The sequence below is a fragment of the Scyliorhinus torazame genome, chromosome 3 (assembly GCF_047496885.1).
Source record: "Scyliorhinus torazame isolate Kashiwa2021f chromosome 3, sScyTor2.1, whole genome shotgun sequence".
Lineage (NCBI taxonomy): Eukaryota > Metazoa > Chordata > Chondrichthyes > Carcharhiniformes > Scyliorhinidae > Scyliorhinus > Scyliorhinus torazame.
The window spans coordinates 38,624,633-38,648,142 of record NC_092709.1 but is presented as its reverse complement, the minus strand read 5'-3'; positions in this window follow the sequence as shown (position 1 = coordinate 38,648,142).

The following is a 23,510-nucleotide window of genomic DNA, read 5'->3' as shown; positions in this document are numbered from 1 at the left end:
TCCCCCGTGCAGAACCCATGTTGCCGTGCAGCTGGTCAACTTCTCGCTGAGCAGTCCGATAGATATAAAGAACTGCAGGACTCATTAACAAGGTCCAAATGTGTTTACTGCCCATCAGTGGGTGCGCAGCAGTCAAATTGGCCAGCAGCTTTATCAGCAGTGGCAGCACCTGCAGGTTTTCTGAAGCAGCTGCCAGAACATGCTAGTGGGGATTGGAGTACAAGGCCTAGGAACCCGGAGCAGGTGATTCTGAGGCCTTGGTCCATGTCTCTTTGAGCGCATTAAGGACAGGGGTGGTGGGGGTGGGGTGGGGCGGTGGGAAGGATGGTGAGTTTAAGAGAGAGAACGGATCAGAAGAAAGAGCGGGGTTCAGCCTAAGGGGGGGGGGGGCACGGCTTCCTGTGATCAGCTCAGGGAAGCCCCAGATCTCCCCTTCATTCCAGCCCTTTAACCGTCATAGATTAAAAATCTGGTTTCCTACTCCTGCCCTGTTGCCTACACTAAATGTATTATGGTATGGACAGTGTATTAATCAGGTCACAGCAATCCTGATTGACCCTTTTTAATATTGCATGCAGGCTCCCGATTTCAAGCATCCCCACCTCAAGAGGAAATATGCCCACCCTGTATGTGTGTGTATGTGTACATCCTGACCCTTGTGATACACCTGTCTACCTTCCTCCAGTCTGTAAAACAAACATGAACCATGACTCACTGTTTTCTGTCCTCAAAGCATCAGTTTTAATCCAAGCTGACACTGCCCCTTCTATTCTAAGAGCCTCAATTTTGTTGACCAGGCTTTTTTGTGGCACTTTTTCAATTGCTCTCTTAAAATTTGGATCGTCAACATCAGTTACCTTCTCGTCACCAACTTTGCTTGTTACTTTAAAATTCAATTAGATTAGTCAGGTATGAGCTGCCTTTTACAAATCAGTTACAAATCCTCCTTAATTAACTCATACATCTCCATACATCTCCACGTGCCTTTTGATTTGTTTTTGTAACCTATCCCACTACTGATGTTAAGCTGATTAGCCTGCAGTTATTATGTATGTCCTTGCACACTTTCATGAATAAGGTTGCCATATTTGCCACTGTCCTCTGGAACCTCCCCCATATCCAGTATTGAGTACATATGACGTGAAAAGCAATCCAAAAAGATATTCTTTTGCCATGTTTAAAAATGAACTTCAGCTGAACCAGAGAAAATGGCTGCTGTATGTGACATGACCACAGGACTGACCCTTTGTTCTGGGAGCTACCACCTGGAGTTATACGATCAAAGTAATTCCGTTCTTAGTCTGTGGGATCTCACGCCTCATTGTACAGACTCCTTGTAATCAACAAAGGCAGAGGAAGTGCGGATGAACAACTCCCTAACCTATACTATCACGAAAGAGAGAGATCGAAAATTATTGGGTGAGATTCTCCGTCCAGCGATGCCAGAATCGCGATTGGGCACCAGCGAGAAATCGAGGTCATGCCGGGCGTCCATGGCGCTTCGATGGCAGATGGATGCGTTCCACGCCCCGCATGGACATGCAAATTGTACAGTAACATCCATTAGCATTTCATTACTGGTCCAAACCGGTAGCCTCTGGTCTCCGCCGATGCTCCGCCTCCACCAATTGGACGTGACGCCGGCGTGGTTCACTTGTGGTATTTAAATACAGGAACCGCGTGCCCTGGCTACTGAGGGTGAAAGAGCAGGTAAGACATTGCGGCATTTAAAAATGGGAACCGGGTAGCCTAGGAGATGACTTTGGCAGTCAGTTCAACCACGAGGACTTGCATTCAACAAGGCCTGATCATCCATTCGTAGTTGTATGTATGGTTATCACTTGCAATTATTATTGATGCGCTGTTCAAACTGGAGTGTTTTATTTTAACTCATTTCAGATTGTGTGGTTGTAAATCTGCCCTGAAGACCCCATAAAATCCGATGGACAGAGGATAAGAGCAAATTACTGCAGACGCTGGAATCTGAAACAAAAACAGAAAAACAGGACAATCTCAGCAGGTCTGACAGCATCTGTGGAGAGAGGAGGAGCTAATGTTTCGAGTCTTGCGATTTTTCTCCCAACTTTCAAGTGTGGATCAGGAATCTCAATTACAAATCATAATGTTCCCTGCCTCCCACTGCTGGGAATGATCTGGGAGGTTGGGTGGGCTGTTTATTGTAGCAGGAAGGTACAAGGTAGAGACCCTGTTCACATAATCCCAGAATTGTTATGGAGCAAAAGGAGGCCATTTGGCCCATTATCTCTGCACTGGCTCTACAAATGACCATCATGACTTAGTGCCAATCTCTTGCCTGTTCCCCGTACCCTAGCAAATTGTTTCTATTCAAAGAATCATCTAATGCCCTCTTGAATGCCTCGATTGAACCTGCCTCCACCATACTTCAAAACAGTGTAATCCAGACCCAAAGCACTCACTGTGTGAACACGATTTTTCTCACACCACATTTGCTTCTATTGCAAATCGCTTCAAATCAGTGCCCTCTCATTCTTGATTCTTTTACAAGCAGGAACAATTTCACTCTATCTACTCTGTCCAGCCTCCTTGTGATTTTGAACACCTCTATCAAATCTACTCTTAAAATCAAAGCAAATTATTGTGGTTGCTGGAATCTAAAACAAAAACGGAAAATGCTGGAAAATCTCAGCAGGTCTGACAGCATCTGGGGAAAGAAAACAGAGCTAACGTGTCCATTGAACCATAGAATTCCTACAATGTAGAAAGAGGCCATTCAGCCCATTGAATCTGCACCGGCCCTCTGAAAGAGCACCCTACCTCGTCCCACACCCCTGCCCTATCCCCATAACTTCATAACTCCATCTAACCTGCACATCTTTGGACACCAAGGGGCAATTTGGTATGGCCAATCCATTTAACCTGCGCATCTTTGAACTGTGGAAGGAAATCGGAGCACCCGGAGGAAACCCACGCAGACACGGGGAGAAAGTGCAAACTACACACAGCCACACACCCAAGGCTGGAATTGAACCTGGGTCCTTGGCACTGTGAGGCAGCAGTGGTCGAGTCTGGATGACTCTTTGTCAAAGCTTACTCTTAGCCTTCTTCTCTCCAAGGAGAACAGTCCCAACCTCTCCAAACTGTCCTCATAACAGAAGTTTCTCATCCTTGGAACCATTCTTGCAAACATTTTCTGCACTCTCTTCAATGCGTTCACGTCCTTCCTATAAAGTGGTGCCCAGAACTGTACACAATAATCTAGCTGAGGTCTAACTAATAACTTATATGAGTATAACTTCCTTGCTCTTCTACGCTTTGCCTTCATGATCCCAGTCAATTAATTCTCGGACAGGGAAGGTCAAGGCCATTTAAGACCATTTCAGTGCCTCATCTTGGTATTGTTGGAGGCCACACCACATGGGTAAGCTGCCAGATAGATCTTGATGGACCTACTTGTGGGCTGGGAGGGTTACCTCTGCTCAAGCACCCTGTGCAAGTTGGTGGTCCCCATTGGATGCAAGGACTGTCCCTACGTGGTCACCTTCATACAGACTCCCGCCTCATGCCCCCTTTCTTGAGGCCTGCCTGACTTACCCCAGCAAGGGGGATACTTTTGATTGGTCAGCAGCTCATGGAGGCAGGGCATCAGTCCTGGAGGACGTGGAAACCCTAGTCTTATTGGCTTTAAATCACTTTAGGGTTCCTGGGAATGGCCACAGAAGGGTTGTCACAGACTCTTCAGTGGGTGGACTGGCCCAAGTTGTGGCCATTAAATCCAGCCCAGTCTGTGGATTTCCCTCCACCACCACCATCCTCCCCACCTCAAACCACCACATCCCTCAACCCCGATAACGCCCCCCCCACCATGCAGCATATATGTTTGAACTTACTAGTGAATGAAATGAAATGAAAATCGCTTATTGTCACAAGAAGGCTTCAAATGAAGTTACTGCCCCTAGTCGCCACATTCCGGCGCCTGTTCGGGGAGGCTGGTACGGGAATTGAACCGTGCTGTTGGCCTGTCTTGGTCTGCTTTAAAAGTCAGCTCTTTAGCCCTGTGCTAAACCAGCCCCAGTAGCCTAGTGGGACTTCAGCCTCTATTTATCTATATTGGTGTCAAATTCTAGTTGGTTATGAATGGAGTTACAGAATTGAATTGACTTTTGGACAAATGAAGATTGAAAGGAGATACAATTGAACAAATGTAAAATGCTGTGATCAATACGCATTGCGCATCTTACTTCATTTGAAGTCTTAATAAAAATATAGAATAAAACTCAAATTAGATTTCAAATTCAAATGAATTTTTTCTACTGACTGGTCAATAAATGGAATAGGCCACCATTATAAGCAGTTCCTGCTTGATGAATATCTAGTAATGAATGGGATTAAGGCTTATGAATGTAGTGCAGATAGTAATGATTTTAGAAAAGGTTCTCACTTGGACAAGTCACACCATTAAAGGGTAGCACTGCTACTTTTGAATAATAGAGGATTAGTTAGTCATCATTCTCAAGATGATTTATTGAATCTTGGCAATCATGAAGTGGCTGACACTTTGATCTACAAACATTATGGGTACAATTTACCAGCCTCATCGCGCCCGACTTGGTGTTGGGATGAGGCAGTTGAATCTCACGAGAGGCTTCTCACGGGATTTGCAGCACTCAAAAAGTCTCGCGAGATCTAACAAAGTCTTGCGAGGCATCGCAATCTGCATCTTGTCCTCACTGGGCGTGATCTAGATGAGTATACTTCAGTGAGCCATTGGGCACGGTAGCACAGTGGTTAGCACTGTTTCTTCACAGCCCCAGGGTCCCAGGTTCGATTCCCGGCTTAGGTCACTGTCTGTGTGGAGTCTGCACGTTCTCCCCGTGTCTGCGTGGGTTTCCTCCGGGTGCTCTGGTTTCCTCCCACAAGTCCCGAAAGACGTGCTTGTCATGATATTCAGATAAACATCATGGTGCAAACATACATACACACTGATGGACAGATCAACGGACCAATCAATACACACACAACATCACAGCCAATCACAAGCAAGAGCATACACACTATAAAACGGGGAACACAACACTTCCCGCTCATTCCTGCAGGAGACAGCTCAGGACACAGAGCTCACAGCAAACCACTCAGACATTCACCATGTGTTGAGTGCCTCTCCAAGGTGTTAGGGCTGGGTCCACAGGTTAAAGGGTAATGAACGAACCACAGTAGCCAGTTTACAGATGTTGTTATTGTTAGGAATAAAACTGAGTTGTACCAACCGCAACTGTGTTGGTTTGTCTGTGTAGCAGAGCATCCAATGCTCTGTGGTTGTTAGGTAATTTGGACATTCTGAATTCTCCCTCTGTGTACCCGAGCAGGCACCGGAGTGTGGCGACTAGGGGATTTTCACAGTAACTTCATTGCAGTGTTATTGTAAGCCTATTTGTGACAATAAAAATTATTATTATCATTACTACACGTTTGCAGGATTCTCCCAGCATTCAGGATCTAATGGCCGCGACTGGGAGACCATGATAGGGCGTCGTTTAGAACAGGTTTCCATCAACGGGACCAATCATAATGACACCTGAAAGAGGGGGGGGGGAGTCGTCCAGGCCTTTGGAGACCCCAGAGTGGTCAGGGACAGGGCAGGGTGGTACACTGGCACTCCATCTGGCACCCGGACACCTTTGCACTGTCAGTATGGCACACTGGCAGTGCCACACGGGCACCCTCACAGTGCAACCCTGGCCCTGAGGCCACTGACAAGGAGCCAGGGTACCAGTTTAGCACAGCCAGGGATCAGGCCAGAGCGGGCCTTACCTGGTGGAGGAGGGGTGAGGGAATGTTCCCTCAAGCCTCCTCGAGGTTGGGGAGAGATGGGGGTATAAAAAATGGGAAGGGTTGTAAGGGCGGGAAAGATCGGGGCAGACAGACAAAATGGCATCCTGATCTGTGAGGAGCCTTTCCTGCTGGGGAAGATGGTTCTCTGAATCATGGGGTCAGCTGCGATGAGGTTCCTGACATCCAACATCACCGAGGAAATGAGGATAACAGTATGTTTCCGCCTATGCCTGTTTTCAACTCCCATTCTGATAACCAACACAATGAATAAACTGCTGATAGTATAACCGTGGGCTTCTTGTTTTCCATCCTAACCCCTTTCCCCTTCTGAGTTCCCACTTTCAGGCATCACTGCCGCCTGTCCCTGGATGAGGATGGAGAACAACAGCTCAGTACTAGACCCTGACAATTGACCTAACACTCACAGCCAACAGCTCAAATATTGGCACCGCACATATTTCTTTGCTGAAGTAAAGCAAGTTGAATTGGCTGAGATTTTTCAAGTGCGGGAAGGGGGACTGCCCAAACGGAGAAGAAAACACCAGAGCGTCTTCTGTGATGAATTGAGCAAAATCAAAGGGCGACAAGTTAGGATTTATGTGGATCCAGAAGTGACTCCCCGATTCTTCAGGGCAAGATCGATACCATATGCCTCACGAAAGAAACTGGATAATGAGTTTAACAGATAGGGAGAACTAGGCATTATCCAGCTAGTTCTGTTCTCGAAATGGGCAGCAACTATAGTTCCCATGCTGAGTCCGGACAAGACCAACCACATTTGCGGTGATTATGAGCTAACAGTTAATCAGGCCACCAAACTGGATAAATATCAAATCAAGAGAATTGAAAACCTGTTTACAAAGCTGGCAGGAGATCAATCTTACACAAAGCTGGGTATGAATCACACGTACCAGCAACTTGAATTTGATGACACTTCCTGGGGGTACATCACAATAAACATACACAAAATCCTATTCCAGTACACATGCCTGTCTTTTGCCATATCTTCCGCCTGTACAATATTCCAAAAGACAACCGATAGTCTGCTGCAGGGGCTACCACATGTTGCAGTATACCTCGATGATTTCCTTAGAAATGGATGGATAGAGGTCGTGCATCTAGCAAACTTCGAAGAGGTTTAAAGAAACTCCAGGAGGCTGAAGTTTGCCTCAAGGGAGAGAAATGAACTTTTAAAGCGAGTGAGGTAACCGACCTGGGGCACAATGTAGATACATTACATCTTGTGGAAGACAAAGTCGAAGCGATAAAGTAAGTGCCTGCCCCACAATCATAACTGAACTCAAATCGTATTTGGGGATGTTTTTCATCAAACTTATCAACAGTATTGGCCCCCATGCAATATTCTGCTCAGGAAGCACCATTGTTGGTCTTAGGTGGAAGGCTCCCCAGGTGGAAGCAGTAAACAGAGTAAAGCATTCTTCAAACCTGTTAGTACACTTCAACCCATCTAAAGAACGAATATTAACCTGCAACGCCTTTCCATATGGTGATGGTGTGTTGTTGTCCCATGAGATGGACAACGGCTCTGAAAGATCAATCGGGTCTGCATTAAGAACCCTCTCAGAGGCCGCAGAAAGCTACTCACAAATCGAGAAAGAAGGACCATCAATAGTCTTTGGCGTCAAGAAATTCCATTAGTACTTATTTGGTAGACACTTTACCACCGTTTCTGAATACGAACATGAGAAACTTTTGTCGTGGATCAATTTGGATCCCCTGAGTTATTGTCTCTGAGACCGGACCCTTATCATATCAAGTGGACATGGAGGGACGGATCGTTCACAAACACGTGGACCACTTGAGGTGCAGAGAGACGCTTCAGCAGTCAGTGTTGCCATCAAGAAATATTTTCAAACCCATAAGCACCAAATTACCTGCTCGACCTATTATCGATACAACTGATATCTCCGTGGAAGCCAATAGTGATGAATTGCCTGTCAGAAATGGTGCCATGATAGTTCCTGTTAACATCGATCCTGTGGAAGCATCTCAGACAACAGAATTAAGCCACTCTACAAGTACAAGAAACAGAAAATCCCCTCAAAGATTTGACTTGTAATTTACAGAATAGGATCTCTACAGTGTAGAAGGAGGCCATTAGGCCCACCAAGTGTGTACTAACCCTTGGAAAAAGCACCTTACCTAGGTCCACACCCCCACCCTAACACCGTAACCCAGTAAACTCACCCAACCTTTTGGACACTAAGGGGCAATTTAGCATGGCCAATTCACCTAACCTGCAGATCTTTGGGCTGGGGGAGAAAACCGGAGCACCCAGAGGAAACCCACGCAGACACAGGGAGAAAATGCAAACTGCACATAGATAGTAACCTGAGGCCAGAATTGAGCCCGGGTCACTGTCTCTGTGATGTAATAGTGCTAACCACTGTGCCACCATAATTGTTCAACTCATGTACATAATGTTTAATTGGTATTTAGGATGAGTGAATTAGTTAATGAAGATTCTATAAAGGATTTAGAGGGGGAGGGATGTGGTGATTGACTCTTTCAGGGCAATACAGAAGATTAAGAGTCACCTGGCCTGGGTGACCAATCGGCACTCAGTGTGGAATCATTCTATGGTAAGAAAACTCCTTGGCAAAGAGACATTTTGGGAAAGTTACAGCCGTGTGACTGCTGTTCAATTCTTATTAATAAGTATCTTTTGTGTTCAATAATGAAGTCTGTGAAAGTGCATCTTTACACAGATCCAGCAGCCAACCACTGTTCTCATATCTAAGCAAACATTGTCACAAAGATATACTAAGCGACATCTATTGTGCAACACATCAGCCTCAACTCTCCACCTTACACCTTCTTGTTTCTCTCATCTGGACTCCATTCAGAAAAGGCAGAAATTCGCATCACGTTCCTTCCTTATTTAACCCTGATGGCATATCACATGATCTTAATGCAAACCTCTTCCCCCTGCTGTGTTTCAATCCCTGTGTCACTGACAGGATTTATGTGTTTTACTGTTGTTTGTGATCAAAGTGTTTGCATGTGAGGCGTGTGTCTGTGAAGCAAAGGAAAAGTATACATATTCACTTCTTCATACATACTCGGGCATTCACAAACAGTAATCTGGGACTGCTCGGGGCTGGTTTAGCACAGTGGGCCAAACAGCTGGCTTGTAATGCAGAACAATGCCAGCAGCGCGGGTTTAATTCCCGTACTGGCCTCCCCGAACAGGCGGCGGAATGTGGCGACTAGGGGCTTTTCACAGTAACTTCATTGAAGCCTACTTGTGACAATAAGCTATTATTATTATTATTATTAATATTACAGTTTCTCTCTCGCATTTGCTTTTCTGACAAATCACCAGTTACGTTTTATTTGGTGAATATATATTAATATAGGGAACCAAGTTTGGTAGCAAGGCTTGTGGTCTACTTGACCGGCTCAGGAACAATTTCCCCGGCCACTCGGGGCCTGGGAACAAGGTCTTGACCCCGGAACCGGAGAGTCATGACCTAACCATCATTGCTCTGTGCCTGTATATAGCTGCCTTTCCCTACTGTTAATAAACCCCATTTATTGTTCCTGGAAGTCTCCATGTATTGTCTCGAGCCAAACAGAATTAGACATACCAAGAAAGCCCCATATCACCCTGCATCACCCTGTGTCCGACAACATGACCCCACTATGTTACTATGTGGTACATGCCGGCTGAATTGCTTATGTGCCATCGCATCAGAACTCGTTTGGACTTGATATTTCCAAATTTGGCAGGGTGGGTAGCGACGCGTGGGCCTCTCAGTAAAAGCAGCATAATTCACAAAAGGTAGACAGATCATTCCAGGTGGGTGACCTGGTTGTAGTCAGAAATTTCACCTCCAGCCCACTCTAGTTAGCCGGCCGATCATGTCCCAATCTGGACCCACACTGTATGTGGTAAATATTATTGGCAGGGCTGTATGGAAGCATGACGGCCGTGTGAGGAGCCGGATGATGATGATGCGACCATCAATTCACGCGAGACAGAGAGTTGAAGTGAACAGTGGCTTTAATCGACTAAAACGGTTCCTGCCTGCGACTGCTCTGCTAGTGAGGGCCGCCTACAGGGCGGCTACTCTTTATACCTACCCTCAAGGGGGCGGAGCCAGGGTCGGAGCCCACAAGGGCACCAACATGATACATTCTGTGTCATTTCGTAAAATGGTCCATAGATGGAGCCCACATAGGCAACAGCATGATACAGTGTAATACAATGGTGAATGGTGAGTACAATACGTTCACCACATTCACCCCCTGTTAAAAAAAATGAAGTCCGGCGGGGGCGAAGGGTTCACGGATTCAGTCTGTCCGGCGCCCTGATTGTGCGCTGCGATCGCCGGAGCTCTGGTATCGCAGCTGGCCGGGTGTCAAACTCATCGGTGCGGGCATGGGAGGTGAACTCGCCGGTGCGGGCACAGAAGTGGACTCCGGGAGCGTGTCTTCTGGAGCTTCGTTCCTGTGGGTTGGTGAAGGGGGAAGGGAGTATAGGAGGGGGTGTGGAGGCCATGTAGGGGTGGGGGAGCTGGTCGGCGTAGGTTGGGGGGGGGTAGGTGGTGGTGGAACCTGCGGGTGCCAGGTCCCGGAGGGAAACTGTATCCTGTCGGCTGTCGGGGTGTTCTATGTATGCGTACTGAGGGTTGGTGTGAAGGAGCTGGACCCTCTCGACTAGGGGGTCAGACTTATGGCTCCTAACGTGTTTGCGGAGTAGGACGGGCCCCGGTGTCTTCAGCCAGGATGGAAGCAGGACCCTGGAGGTGAATTTCCATGTCTGGGTGAATGAAGCTCTCCGTGCTCCCGGAGTCAAACAGGCAAGGCGTTTTGTGTCCATTGACCCGGACGGTCATCATGGAGTTCCGGAGGTGTTTTGGTTGTGACTGGTCGAGGGTGACCGCGCCGAGTTGAGGGTGGCCGGCGTGGTCGGAGGTGATGGAATGGTCCCAAGATGGCAGCCCCCGTCGGTCGCATGTGTCGGGTGGCGAGGAAGATGCATCCAAGATGGCGGCCTCCATGAGTCGCACGTGGTGGGCCACGTGGGAGACGGTGCCTATGATGGCGGCCCCCGTGAGTAGCACATAGTGTGCGGGGTTGAAGATGGCTGCCCCCAAGGACAACACGAGGCAGATGATGAGTCCGGAGGGGGCAGAGCCAGCAGGCACACAGCCACACTGCGCGGTCTGCGGGCCTGTGAGTCTGAGTGCCGGGCCTGTGACTTGGAGGATTTTACATTCACTGTAGCTTTCACAAGTATTGAGGGGCTCCCCTTTTTCTGTTACTTTGGGGATGGGTTTATCCCCCGTCTGCCCGATATTCCTCTGGATAGTCCACAGGGGCTGGTTTAGCACAGGGCTAAATCGCTGGCTTTGAAAGCAGACCAAGGCAGGCCAGCAGCACGGTTCAATTCCCGGACCAGCATCCCCGAACAGGCGCCGGAATGTGGCGACTAGGGGCTTTTCACAGTAACTTCATTTGAAGCCTACTTGTGACAATAAGCGATTTTCATTTCATTTCATTTTTCAGGTGGCTGCAGCCAGTTTCTGCTACACTGCTCAGCAGCTCATCAACTGGGTGAGACATCTCCTCTGGATTGGGAACTTTCTCTGTTCATGTTTAAATCCTGAAAGATGGTATCAACTAACCAGACCTCCACATCATTTTTAAAATTGCACGGGTCCTGCTTGGGATCTTTCAACTCTACTGCTTTGGTTTTGGCTTCTTTAGTTTGTGTGGGCTCTATTTCCGAAATCCTTATTGGCTCTATTGCCACGGCCACTCCACCCTGGAGGGTGTCAGTGTCTTCTTCAACTTCCTGCAGCTTAACAGTATTTTTCTGGTTCCCCTTTGTCACCCCAATCTCTGTGGACTGACCTGCTGGACACAAAATCTGGCACCCAACCAAGTTATTTCCCTACAACAAGTGTATACACCCTTGAGGTATGCTCAGAACAACTCCAACCATCACTACACCAGTGACCCACTTACTCTGCAGGTGAATTTCTACTCGGGGGACATTTAAACATGTACCAGTGAGCCTTGTTACCAGCACTGTGTTGTTTTTCCTGCTTTCAGATGGCAAGTCAGTGGCCTTCGTTCCAAGCAGTTTTTGAAAACATCCCTGTATCACTAAAAATAGCTATTTCCTCTTTTGGAACTTGTGGTACAAAATGAGTCAGTTTTCTCTTTTTGCAAGAGGCCTTGGGAGGTAACTCGTCCTAACACCATCCCATTTGAGTCTGAACTTGGTGCTTACAAGGTTATGGGCACAAGTCTGACCCTGATGGTTTCTTGGTGAACCGACTGTTTTATTTTATGTGTTCCCACTTGCTGCACTGGAAGGAAGGAGATCATGGTCCGAGTGGATTTTTCTCCAGCTCTCTTCTTTTTGAAGTTGGGGATTAATTTGCATGGTCTTCTCTACTCTCCTTCCCTCTGGAGTCTATTCCCGTTTCGTCTAACTCCTTTTTATTTCTCTTGTTTACAAGAGTTAGTGGACGCAAATTTATTTTGGTTTTGAGGTTTATGGGGTAAATTGAAGTCATCAGCCATGATGACTACATCTCCAAATTTGTTCCTCTACATGAGTTTTGAAGCTGTTTGGGTCATAGTTTTCAAGCAGCAGCATCATTTCTCGTAATCCTTCAAAGGGGCAGTCAAACTTTAGAGTTCGGAACCATTGGTTAAAAGCTAATTCATAGAATCCCTACAGTGCAAAAGGAGGCCATTTGGCACATCAAGTCTGTGCCGACCCTCCAAAGGAACACCCTACCAAGGCACACTCCCCTATCCCTGTAACCTCACCTGATCTACACCTTCCTGGACATTAAGTGGCAATTTTGCGTGGCCAATCCACCTAACCTGTACATCTTTGGACTGTGGGAGGAAAAGCTGAGCAGGGGTGTCCAGAATTCTGCTGGCCATTGTAATTGAGCTGCAGGTTTCTCAATGGCTGTGAGACAAGTTTCCACATCCTTCCCTTCATACTTGGGAACAAATCTGAAGTACTTTAGGAAAACTAAATTTGTCTCTGCGCAACACATATTTAAATTACCACAAGGTAAAGCCCGATTCTCCCTCGTTCTGCAATCCATCTCAGCTCCTGAACCTCTGTGCCCGCAGCTGTCTCTCAAACCTTTTGAGCTGAAAAACACGCTCTTCCTGCTCCACTTGGAATTCCCTTGCGCCCCTTTTTCATATGAACATACAAAAAAGGAGTAGATGGGCCTGCTGCACTACTCAATAAAATCGTGGCTAATCTGATTGTCACTTCAACTCCACATGCCTGCTTAGCTAGGATTACCTTTCAGCCTCTTGTTAATCTAGAATGGATCCAGTTCAGCCTTGAAAATATTCAAAGACTCTGCTTCCACTGCCTTTCCTTCTGCTCTTCCCTTTCTCTCCCTTCCTCTTTTTGCTGGGCTACCCTTTCTCTCTCTCTCTCTCTCAGGTTGGTGCAGACTCAATGGGCCAAATGGCTTCCTTCTGCAATGTAGGGATTCTATGACATTCTTATGACATTAGAAATCTAGTGCTAGGAAACAGATAGTTGACAGTAACTTTGTAATTTAAAAAAAAAAGTATTTATAAAAAAAAAAGACAAATTTTAATTTTAATTAATTGACGCAATGTCAGTTAGAGGGGTGCTGTGCTCTGACTGTGAGATGTGGCAGGTCCGGGAGGCTTCCAGCGTCCTGGATGGCTTCATCTGCAGAAAGTGCACCCAACTGCAGCTCCTCACAGACCGCATGGTTCGGTTGGAGCAGCAATTGGATGCACTTAGGAGCATGCAGGTGGCGGAAAGCGTCATAGATCACAGTTATGTAAGTGTGGTCACACCCAAGGTGCAGGCAGAGAAATGGGTGACCACCAGAAAGGGCAGGCAGTCAGTGCAGGAATCCCCTGTGGTTGTCCCCCTCTCGAACAGATATACCCCTTTGGATACTGTCGGGGGGGATAGCCTATCAGGGGAAAACAGCAGCAGCCAGAGCAGTGGCACCACGGCTGGCTCTGATGTTCAGAAGGGAGGGTCAAAGCGCAGAAGAGTAATAGTTATAGGGGACTCTATAGTCAGGGGAACAGATAGGCGCTTCTGTGGACGTGAAAGAGACTCCAGGATGGTATGTTGCCTCCCTGGTGCCAGGGTCCAGGATGTCTCCGAACGGGTAGAGGGAATCCTGAAGGGGGAGGGCAAACAGGTAGAGGTCGTTGTACATATTGGTACTAACGACATAGGCAGGAAGGGGCATGAGGTCCTGCAGCAGGAGTTCAGGGAGCTAGGCAGAAAGTTAAAAGACAGGACCTCGAGGGTTGTAATCTCGGGATTACTCCCTGTGCCACGTGTCAGTGAGGCTAGAAATAGGAAGATAGAGCAGACAAACACGTGGCTAAACAGCTGGTGTAGGAGGGAGGGTTTCTGTTATCTGGACCACTGGGAGCTCTTCCGGGGCAGGTGTGACCTGTATAAGATGGACGGGTTGCATCTAAACCGGAGAGGCATAAATATCCTGGCCGCGAGATTTGCTAGTGTCACACGGGAGGGTTTAAACTAGTATGGCAGGGGGGTGGGCACGGGAGCAATAGGTCAGAAGGTGAGAGCGTTGAGGGAGAACTAGGGAATATGGACAGTGTGGCTCTGAGGCAGAGCAGACGGGGAGAAGTTGCTGAACACAGCGGGTCTGGTGGCCTGAAGTGCATATGTTTTAATGCAAGGAGCATTACGGGTAAGGCAGATGAACTTAGAGCTTGGATTACTACTTGGAACTACGATGTTGTTGCCATTACAGAGACCTGGTTGAGGGAAGGGCAGGATTGGCAGCTAAACGTTCCAGGATTTAGATGTTTCAGGCGGGATAGAGGGGGATGTAAAAGGGGAGGCGGAGTTGCGCTACTTGTTCAGGAGAGTATCACAGCTATACAGCGAGAGGACACCTCAGAGGGCAGTGAGGCTATATGGGTAGAGATCAGGAATAAGAAGGGTGCAGTCACAATGTTGGGGGTATACTACAGGCCTCCCAACAGCCAGCGGGAGATAGAGGAGCAGATAGGTAGACAGATTTTGGAAAAGAGTAAAAACAACAGGGTTGTGGTGATGGGAGACTTCAACTTCCCCAATATTGACTGGGACTCACTTAGTGCCAGGGGCTTAGACGGGGCGGAGTTTGTAAGGAGCATCCAGGAGGGCTTCTTAAAACAATATGTAAACAGTCCAACTAGGGAAGAGGCGGTACTGGACCTGGTATTGGGGAATGAGCCCGGCCAGGTGGTAGATGTTTCAGTAGGGGAGCATTTCGGTAACAGTGACCACAATTCAGTAAGTTTTAAAGTACTGGTGGACAAGGATAAGAGTGGTCCGAGGATGAATGTGCTAAATTGGGGGAAGGCTAATTATAACAATATTAGGCGGGAACTGAAGAACATAGATTGGGGGCGGATGTTTGAGGGCAAATCAACATCTGACATGTGGGAGGCTTTCAAGTGTCAGTTGATAGGAATACAGGACAGGCATGTTCCTGTGAGGAAGAAAGATAAATACGGCAATTTTCGGGAACCTTGGATGACGAATGATATTGTAGGCCTCGTCAAAAAGAAAAAGGAGGCATTTGTCAGGGCTAAAAGGCTGGGAACAGACGAAGCCTGTGTGGCATATAAGGAAAGTAGGAAGGAACTTAAGCAGGGAGTCAGGAGGGCTAGAAGGGGTCATGAAAAGTCATTGGCAAATAGGGTTAAGGAAAATCCCAAGGCTTTTTACACTTACATAAAAAGCAAGAGGGTAGCCAGGGAAAGGGTTGGCCCACTGAAGGATAGGCAAGGGAATCTATGTGTGGAGCCAGAGGAAATGGGCGAGGTACTAAATGAATACTTTGCATCAGTATTCACCAAAGAGAAGGAATTAGTAGATGTTGAGTCTGGAGAAGGGGGTGTAGATAGCCTGGGTCACATTGTGATCCAAAAAGACGAGGTGTTGGGTGTCTTAAAAAATATTAAGGTAGATAAGTCCCCAGGGCCGGATGGGATCTACCCCAGAATACTGAAGGAGGCTGGAGAGGAAATTGCTGAGGCCTTGACAGAAATCTTTGGATCCTCGCTGTCTTCAGGGGATGTCCCGGAGGACTGGAGAATAGCCAATGTTGTTCCTCTGTTTAAGAAGGGTGGCAGGGATAATCCCGGGAACTACAGGCCGGTGAGCCTTACTTCAGTGGTAGGGAAATTACTGGAGAGAATTCTTCGAGACAGGATCTACTCCCATTTGGAAGCAAATGGACGTATTAGTGAGAGGCAGCACGGTTTTGTGAAGGGGAGGTCGTGTCTCACTAACTTGATAGAGTTTTTCGAGGAGGTCACTAAGATGATTGATGCAGGTAGGGCAGTAGATGTTGTCTATATGGACTTCAGTAAGGCCTTTGACAAGGTCCCTCATGGTAGACTAGTACAAAAGGTGAAGTCACACGGGATCAGGGGTGAACTGGCAAGGTGGATACAGAACTGGCTAGGCCATAGAAAGCAGAGGGTAGCAATGGAGGGATGCTTTTCTAATTGGAGGGCTGTGACCAGTGGTGTTCCACAGGGATCAGTGCTGGGACCTTTGCTCTTTGTAGCATATATAAATGATTTGGAGGAAAATGTAACTGGTCTGATTAGTAAGTTTGCAGACGACACAAAGGTTGGTGGAATTGCGGATAGCGATGAGGACTGTCTGAGGATACAGCAGGATTTAGATTGTCTGGAGACTTGGGCGGAGAGATGGCAGATGGAGTTTAACCTGGACAAATGTGAGGTAATGCATTTTGGAAGGGCTAATGCAGGTAGGGAATATACAGTGAATGGTAGAACCCTCAAGAGTATTGAAAGTCAAAGAGATCTAGGAGTACAGGTCCACAGATCACTGAAAGGGGCTACACAGGTGGAGAAGGTAGTCAAGAAGGCATACGGCATGCTTGCCTTCATTGGCCGGGGCATTGAGTATAAGAATTGGCAAGTCATGTTGCAGCTGTATAGAACCTTAGTTAGGCCACACTTGGAGTATAGTGTTCAATTCTGGTCGCCACACTACCAGAAGGATGTGGAGGCTTTAGAGAGGGTGCAGAAGAGATTTACCAGAATGTTGCCTGGTATGGAGGGCATAAGCTATGAGGAGCGATTGAATAAACTCGGTTTGTTCTCACTGGAACGAAGGAGGTTGAGGGGCGACCTGATAGAGGTATACAAAATTATGAGGGGCATAGACAGAGTGGATAGTCAGAGGCTTTTCCCCAGGGCAGAGGGGTCAATTACTAGGGGGCATAGGTTTAAGGTGAGAGGGGCAAAGTTTAGAGTAGATGTACGAGGCAAGTTTTTTACGCAGAGGGTAGTGGGTGCCTGGAACGCACTACCGGAGGAGGTAGTGGAGGCAGGGACGATAGGGACATTTAAGGGGCATCTTGACAAATATATGAATAGGATGGGAATAGAAGGATACGGACCCATGAAGTGTAGAAGATTGTAGTTTAGTCGGGCAGTATGGTCGGCACGGGCTTGGAGGGCCGAAGGGCCTGTTCCTGTGCTGTACATTTCTTTGTTCTTTGTTCTTTGTTCTTTGATACCATGAATCCTCTTTCTGCTGGATTTCCCCTTGCTCTTGCCCCAAACTCTAAATGTAGCCTTCGCTCTTTGAGGTGAATTTTTGTTACGTTAATCGATCTGTTTCAGGTCTTGTGTCTTCTAGCTGTACAGAATCAGGCGTGAGGCCCAAATGCTTGTCCAGCATCAATAGAACCTGGGATCTCTGCACTTTATTTCTTACATTAAGTTCCACCTCTTCAGCTAGCGATTTTAACTGTTCTACTTTTAGCGACACTAACTTTTGCAAAATTAAGTCCATCTTACAGAAATGCTTTCACATTGAAAGTAGCTGTCTCATTTTCTATTGTTAGCTGCCTGGGATAGTGCGTTGTCAATTCCAGCCCCACTTGACCTGGAGTCGTGACTCAAGTGAAATTAAGTGGAGCAGAATTTGTAAGGAGTGTCCAGGAGGGTTTCTTGAAACAATATGCAAATAGCCCAACCCGGGAAGGGGCCATATTAGACCTGGTTCTGGGAAATGAGCCCGGCCAGGTGATCAAAGTTTCAGTCGATCATTTCGGGAACAGTGATCATAATTCTGTAAGTTTTAAGCTGCTTATGCAAAAGGACAAGAGTGGTCCTCAGGTGAAGGTGTTTGACTGGGGGAAGGCTAATTACAACATCATTAGGCAGGAGTGTTGACTGGGTGAGGCAGTTTGAGGTAAAATCAACATCCGGCATGTGGGACGCTTTCAAATGTCAGTTGATTAGAATTCAGGACCGGCATGTACCTGTGAGGATGAAAGATAAGGGTGGCAAGTATTGGGAATACTGGATAATGAGGGATATTATGAATCTTGTCAAAAAGAAAAAGGAAGCATTCGTAAGGTCTGAAAGGGTTAGGAAAAATGAAGCTCTTGAAGAATATAAACTCAGTAGGAAGGAACTTAAGGTAGGAGCTAGGAAGGCTAAAAGGGGTCACAGAATGTCATTTGCAAACAGGATTACGGAAAATCCTAAGGCATTTTATACATATATAAGAGGGTAGCCAGAGAAAGGGTTGGTCCATTAGAGGATATTGGAGGGAATCTATGTATGGAACCAGAGGAAATGGGAGAGATACTAAATGAATATTTTGCCTCAGTATTTACCAAAGAGAAGGACTTGGTGGATGAGGAGTATAGGGTAGGGCGTGTAGGGTGAGTCATGTTGATATTAATAAAGAGGAGGTGTTGGGCATCTTCAAAAAACATTAAAGTAGATAAGTCCCCAGGGCCTGATGGGATCTACTCCAGAATACTGCGCGAGGCAAGAGAGGATATTGCTGGGGCCTTGACAATAATATTTTTATCCTCATTGGCTACAGGTGAAGTTCCAGAAGTCTGGAGAGTAGCCAATGTTGTTCCATTGTTTAAGAAGGGCAGCAGGGATAATCCAGGAAATTATAGGCCACGGAGCCTTACGTCAGTGGTGGGGGAACTGTTGAAAAAGACACAAAAATTAGTGGAGTTGCGGATAGTGAAGAGGATTGTCAGAGGATTCAGCAGGATATAAACTGGTTGGAGTCTTGGGCGAAGAAATGGCAGATGTAGTTAAATCCAGACAAGTGTGAGGTAATGCACTTTGGAAGGTCCAATGCATGTAGTAATTACAAAATAAATGGTAGAACTCTTGCGAGTACTGACAGGCAGAGAGATCCACCGATCACTGAAAGTGGCAACGCATGTGGATAAGGTGGCCAAGAAGGCATACGGCCTGCTGGCTTTCAATGGTCGGAGCATTGAATATAAAATATGGCAAGTCATGTTGCAGCTGTACAGGACCTTAGTTAGGCCTCATTTGGAATATTGTGTACAATTCTGGTTGCCACACCACCAGAAGAATGTGGACACTTTGGAAAGGGTACAGAAGTGGTTTACTAGGATATTGCCTGGTATGGAGGGCATTAGCGATGAGGAAAGGTTAGACAAACTCAGTCTGTTCTCACTGGAACAATGGAGGTTGAGAGGCGACCTGATAGAGATCTACAAGGTAATGAGTAGCATGGACAGAGTGGATAGTCAGATGCTCTCTCCTAGGGTGGGAGGGTCAAGTACGAGGGGACATAGGTTTAAAGTGCGTGGGGAAAAGTTTACAACAGATGTGCGAGGCAAGGCTTTTACACAGAGGGTGGTAAATATATGGAACGCGCTGCCTGGGAAGGTGGTGGGAACAGGTACGATAGTGGCATTTAAAGGACATCTAGACAAATATATGACTAGGGTAAGAATGGAAGAATACAGATTCCATAAGTGCATACGGTTTTAGTTTAGACAGGTACATTGGTCGGCGCAGGCTTGGAGGGCTGAAGGGCCTGTTCCTGTGCTGTATTGTTCTTTGTTCTTAGATGTTATTTTAAAATACCTGATATAGACATAGACATAGACATAGAAAATACAGCACAGAACAGGCCCTTCGGCCCACGATGTTGTGCCGAACCTTTGTCCTAGATTAATCATAGATTATCATTGAATTTACAGTGCAGAAGGAGGCCATTCGGCCCTTTGAGTCTGCACCATCTCTTGGAAAGAGCACCCTACCCAAACTCAACACCTCCACCCAACACCAAGTGCAATTTGGACATTAAGGGCAATTTATCATTGGCCAATTCACCTAACCCGCACATCTTTGGACTGTGGGAGGAAACCGGAGCACCCGGAGGAAACCCACGCAGACATGGGGAGGACGTGCAGACTCCGCACAGACAATGACCCAAGCCGGAATCGAACCTGGGACCATGGAGCTGTGAAGCAATTGTGCTATCCACAATGCTACCGTGCTGCCCTTAAGAACAAATAAATCTACACTATATCATTTTCCCGTAATCCATGTACCTATCCAATAGCTGCTTGAAGGTCCCTAATGTTTCCGACTCAACTACTTCCACAGGCAGTGCATTCCATGCCCCCACTACTCTCTGGGTAAAGAACCTACTTCTGATATCCCTCCTATATCTTCCACCTTTCACCTTAAATTTATGTCCCCTTGTAATGGTGTGTTCCACCCGGGGAAAAAGTCTCTGACTGTCTACTCTATCTATTCCCCTGATCATCTTATAAACCTCTATCAAGTCGCCCCTCATCCTTCTCCGCTCTAATGAGAAAAGGCCTAGCACCCTCAACCTTTCCTCGTAAGACCTACTCTCCATTCCAGGCAACATCCTGGTAAATCTTCTTTGCACCTTTTCCAGAGCTTCCACATCCTTCCTAAAATGAGGCGACCAGAACTGTACACAGTACTCCAAATGCTTCCTTACCAAAGTTTTGTACAGCTGCATCATCACCTCACGGCTCTTAAATTCAATCCCTCTGTTAATGAACGTGAGCACACCATAGGCCTTCTTCACAGCTCTATCCACTTGAGTGGCAACTTTCAAAGATGTATGAACATAGACCCCAAGATCTCTCTGCTCCTCCACATTGCCAAGAACTCTACCGTTAACCCTGTATTCCGCATTCATATTTGTCCTTCCAAAATGGACAACCTCACACTTTTCAGGGTTAAACTCCATCTGCCACTTCTCAGCCCAGCTCTGCATCCTATCTATGTCTCTTTGCAGCCGACAACAGCCCTCCTTACTATCCACAACTCCACCAATCTTCGTATCGTCTGCAAATTTACTGACCCACCCTTCAACTCCCTCATCCAAGTCATTAATGAAAATCACAAACAGCAGAGGACCCAGAACTGATCCCTGCGGTACACCACTGGTAACTGGGATCCAGGCTGAATATTTGCCATCCACCACCACTCTCTGACTTCTATCGGTTAGCCAGTTCGTTATCCAACTGGCCAAATTTCCCACTATCCCATGCCTCCTTACTTTGTGCAGAAGCCTACCATGGGGAACTTTATCAAATGCCTTACTAAAATCCATGTACACTACATCCACTGCTTTACCTTCATCCACATGCTTGGTCACCTCCTCAAAGAATTCAATAAGATTTGTAAGGCAAGACCTACCCCTCTGATGTCCTTGGCTGAGCCCAATGAACTGCAGTCACCAGGTGTGTAACTTTGACACAAATAAACTTTTATTATGTACAACGTTAGAATTAAATAGGCCAAAAAAATACAACTAACTATCTAATACCCCTTCCTAATGAACCCCCTTTCTGGCTATACCCACTCACACACAGGCAAAGAACACAGAGGGAACAGAGAAATTGAGTGGGAAGGAAAATATTAATTTTAAAAAAAGATAAAGGATCTTTGCACTAGTATAGGTTCCAGTCAATGTATTTCTGGAGTTCATAGGATAAGGGTCTGTTTTTGTAACTGCATTAACTTTTCTATAGTCCACACACATTCGTTGGGTACCGTCTGGTTTCGGTACCATCACTGTGGGTGAGCTCCACTCACTGCAACCCACTTCAATTGTGCCATTTTCAAGCATACTTTCAATTTCCTTCAGAACCTATGCCAATTTTAGAGGGTTAAGTCCATATGGATGTTGTTTAATTGGAACAGCGTTTCACACATCTACATCATGTATAACCATTTTAGTACTCCCCAACTTATTTCCATAAACTTTCCCATGTGATATTGACAACTCAGGCCAACTTGTTTTCCCTCTGGAAGGTCATTCAATCATTTATCCCAATTTTTAAGAACATCCTCCTTATCCAATTTAATTTGAGGAAGGTCAAATTCAGAGTCATCTGGATTTGATTCTTCATAATGACTAAAACCTTCTCCTTTTGCTCGCCTTCCCTTTCAAAATACCTTTTAAGCATATTCACATGACGTACTCAGTGAGATTTCCTCCTATCTGGTGTTCTTACCAAATAATTCACCTCATTCAATTTCCTTTCAATCTGATAAGATCCACAAAACTTTGCTTTTAAAGGTTCACCTACCACTGGTAACAATACCACAACTTCATCTCCACTGGCAAAACTACGAACCTTTGTTTTCCTGTCCGCTTCCTGTTTCATCACATGCTGTGCAACTTTTAAATGTTGTCGAGCCAATTTACCTGCTCTATTTAACTGTTCCGTAAAATTTGACATAAAATCCAACAATGTAGTTTCAGAATGCTCACTCACCAATTTCTACTCAATCAATTTAAGTGTCCTCTTACCTCATAATCAAAAATCAGTTCAAAAGGACTGAATTTGGTTGACTCATTAGGTGCATCCCTAATTGCAAACAATACGAATGGAATTCCTTTATCCCAATCCTCTGGATAATGTTGGCAATAAGCCCTCAACATTGTCTTTAACGTTTGATGCCACCGTTCTAACTCTCCGTGCGATTCTGGATGGTATGCAGCTGATTTAAATTGTTTTACTCCTAAGCTATCAATAACTTCTTTGAATAACCTTGAGGTAAAATTTGATCCTTGATCCAATTGTATTTCTGTGGGTAGTCCATATCTAGTAAAAAATTGAAGTAACTCCTCCACAATCATTTTAGCTGTAATATTGCACAATGGAATGGCCTCTGGAAACTTAGCAGACTCATCCATTATAGTCAAATGATATTGATTGCCACTTTTTGTTTGTGGAGGCGGTCCTACGCAATCAATTAAGACCTTTGTAAAAGGTTCCTCAAATGCTAGAATGGGTATTAAGGGCGCTGGTTTTATCACAGCTTGAGGTTTCCCTATCACTTGACATGTGTGACATGATCGACAAAATTTAACTACATCTTCATGTAGTTCAGGCCAATAAAAATGTTTTTGTATTTTTGCTTGAGTTTTCCTTACTCCCAAATGACCTCCTATTGGTACCTTATATGCTACTCGCAATGCCTCCTTTCTAAACCCTACCGGCAATACCACTTGATGAACTTCTGCCCACTTTTCTTCCGCCTACATATGTAAAGGTCTCTATTTACTCATTAAGACATCATTTTTAAGGTTATAACATTCTGGTATACACTCAGATTCCTCTTTTGTGTATGCTTTCTGATACATCTGTTTTAGTTCTATATCTTTGTTGTAACTCTGCCAACTTTCCTGAACTAAAAATATTCATCTCACCCTCCACCTGCTCTTGTTCTTTTCCAACCATCTGGTCAAAAATCGTTTCTTATTATTAAACTTCAATTTTATCTTCACCCTTTGATTTCTCCTCTAATAAATAAATAACCTTTTATTGTCACAA